This window comes from Desmodus rotundus, chromosome 9 (assembly GCF_022682495.2).
Source record: "Desmodus rotundus isolate HL8 chromosome 9, HLdesRot8A.1, whole genome shotgun sequence".
Classification (NCBI taxonomy): Eukaryota; Metazoa; Chordata; class Mammalia; order Chiroptera; family Phyllostomidae; genus Desmodus; species Desmodus rotundus.
The window spans coordinates 53,536,370-53,539,243 of record NC_071395.1 but is presented as its reverse complement, the minus strand read 5'-3'; the positions used below and the strand labels follow the sequence as shown (position 1 = coordinate 53,539,243).

Sequence of the window (2,874 nt, the reverse complement as noted above, 5' to 3'; positions counted from 1 at the left end):
GCGTAAGATGGTGATCGAGTTTCATTTTTTTGCACGTAGCTGTCCAGGTCTCCCAACACCATTTGTTGAAGAGGCTATTTTTGCTCCATTTTATGCTCCTGCCTCCTTTTGTCAAATATTAATTAACCGTAGAGACTTGGGTTTATTTCTGGGCTCTCTGTTCTGTGCCATTGGTCTATGTGCCTGTTTTTATGCCACTACCAGGCTGTTTGGATTACAGTGGCCTTATAAGACAGTTTGATATCAGGTATTGTGATCCCTCCTGCTTTGTTCTTCTTTCTCAAAATTGCTGCAGCTATTTGGGGTCATTTATGGTTCCATATGAATTTCTGAAATATTTGTTCTATATCTATGAAATATGTCATGGGTACTTTAATAGGGATTGCATTGAATCTATAAATTGCTTTGGGTAGTATGGCCATTTTGATGATGTTAATTCTTCCAATCCATGAGCATGGTACATGCTTCCATTTGTTTGTATCTTCCTTAATTTCTTTCTTCAGTGTTGTGCAGTTTTCTGAGTACAGGTCTTTTACCTCCTTGGTTAGGTTGATTCCTAGGTACTTTATTTTTCTTGTTGCAATGTCAAATGGGATTTTTTTCCTGATTTCTGTTTCTGCAGATTCATTGTCGGTATACAGGAATGCCTTTGATTTCTGAGTATTGACTTTGTATCCAGCTGTTTTGCCAAATTCATTTATTAGGTCAAGCAGTTTTTTGGTGGTGTCTATAGGATTTTCCATGTACACTACCAAAATGATAGTAAGGTTTGTTACCATCAGAGTTAAAGTTGCCTTGTGGTGAGGTCCAAGAACTATAATGCTAGTATTTCTTTGCAGGGAGGGGTCCTTAAATCCTAAATGTTCTAAAATGACAGAAGAATTTATCAATATAGAAAAGTAACATGGTGTGGATTAAAGGTAATTCTGTTAAAGAGTAGTTATTAAAGGGTACTTATTAAGGGGTAATAACATATAAATCCCAAATCTCAGGGCCTATACACCAATATGATTTCTTTATAATGCAGTCACAGCATTGTACCACATGGCCATTCAGATACACAGGACACTGGAAGTCCTGCCACTTTTAACATGTAATGTTCAATGTTATCATGAAAGTCAACATCCAGCTTGAAGACGGAGCAGGAGAAAGAGTGAGGCATTTATAGGACTAGGTTTGGAAATGATGATATCACATCCTTGGATCTCCATTGGCCAGAACTTGATCACATTGTCACATTTAACTATAAGAAAGGTTGGGACAATAGTCCAGCCATATGGTCCAGAAGAAAAGGAATGAAGTTGGTGAACATCTATGTCACACAGCTTTAATCTGTGTTTGTTAGATATCATAAAGTTGTTCAATATCAAAGATGAGTAAGAATAGAAATTGATAGCTGAGCAACATGAAACTCAAAGGAAATACACATGGAAAAGAAACAGTTTTAAATCCATCTTTAGGTGCTTGGTATCTGGGGACACTCATAATTGTCAGCAGCCAGCCCAGCTTCTTTCAAAATGTCTATTGTTCACAAAATTCTATACAAGCTCAGCTTTGAGTGTAATCACTCTACACCCCTAAATGCGTATGGGTCAGTCAAAGCCTACAGCAATTTTGCTGCTGACTGGGATGATTTTAACATTGAAATGACCATGAAGAACAAGGATGTGGATGAGGTCACCATTGACAACATTTTGACCCACTGCGGCAATGAAGAGGACATTGCCCTCTCCTACCAGAGAAGGACCAAAAAGGAATTTGCATCAGCACTGAAGTCAATATTGTGTAACCACCTGGAGATGGTGATTTGGGGCCTATTGAAAACACCTGCTCAGTATGATGCTTCTGACCTGAAGGCCTCCAGAAAGAGCAGAGGACTCACTCACTGAAATCATCTGTTCAAGGACCAACGAGAAGCTGCAGGAAATTAACAGAGTCTACAATGAATATGAGACTGATTTGGAGAAGGACATTATTTCTGACACATGTGGTGACTTCCACAAGCTGATGGTGGCCCTCACAAAAAATGGAAGAGCAGAGATGGCTCTGTCATTGACTATGAACTGATGGACCAAGATGCCCAGGATTTCTCTGATGCTGGAGTAGAGAGGAAAGGAAGTGACGTTCCCAACTGGATTGGCATCATAACCAAGTGGAGCATGTGTCACTTCCAGAAAGTATTTGAAAGGTACAAGAGCTCCAGCCCTTATGACACATTGGAGAGCATCAAGAAGGAAAGCAAGGAAGACCTAGAAAATGCTTTCCTGCACCTGGTCTAGTATATCCAGAAGAAGCCCCTGTATTTTGCTGACTATACAACTTCATGAGGGCAAGGGGACATGTGACAAGATCTTGATCAGAATCATGACCTCCTGCAGAGAAGTGGACATGTTGAAAATCAAGTCTGAATTCTAGAAAAAGTATGGCAAGTCCCTGTATTATTACATCTGGCAAGACACCAAGGGTAACTACCGGAGACCGCTGTTATGCCTGTGGGCTGAGGGTAACTGAGGCCCGAGGTGGCACAAGCGTCCAGGAGTGGTGCTCCTATGCTTCCAGCTAAGAGTTCTAGAAAATCTAGAAAAACCCTGTGCCCATCCCTGTGAGGAAGATGTTAGCATTGCTCCTACCCCGACCTTCTTTCAGTTGCCAGAACCTTGCCTGGCTTTCCCTTTAGTCTCTCCTTTCAGTCAAAGAAATGAACATTCCAAGGAGTTGGAAGTGAAATCTATGATGTGAAACACTTTGGCTCCTGTGTACTGTGTCTTAAACAGATGAGTAAGTGGAATTTTACTTTAGAACCAAAAAATAAATAAACAAAACCATATTTGGTGAGCAAGCAGTTTTCCAATTATTCTGAAAAACATGTGAAGT

The 2,874-nt window shown here is 40.3% G+C and overlaps 1 pseudogene; it reads left to right on the top strand.

The window, feature by feature from the left end:
• The first annotated feature begins 1,517 nt into the window (after positions 1-1,517).
• Positions 1,518-2,511, top strand: LOC112305001 (annexin A2-like; annotated as a pseudogene).
• Positions 2,512-2,874: the final 363 nt, after the last annotated feature.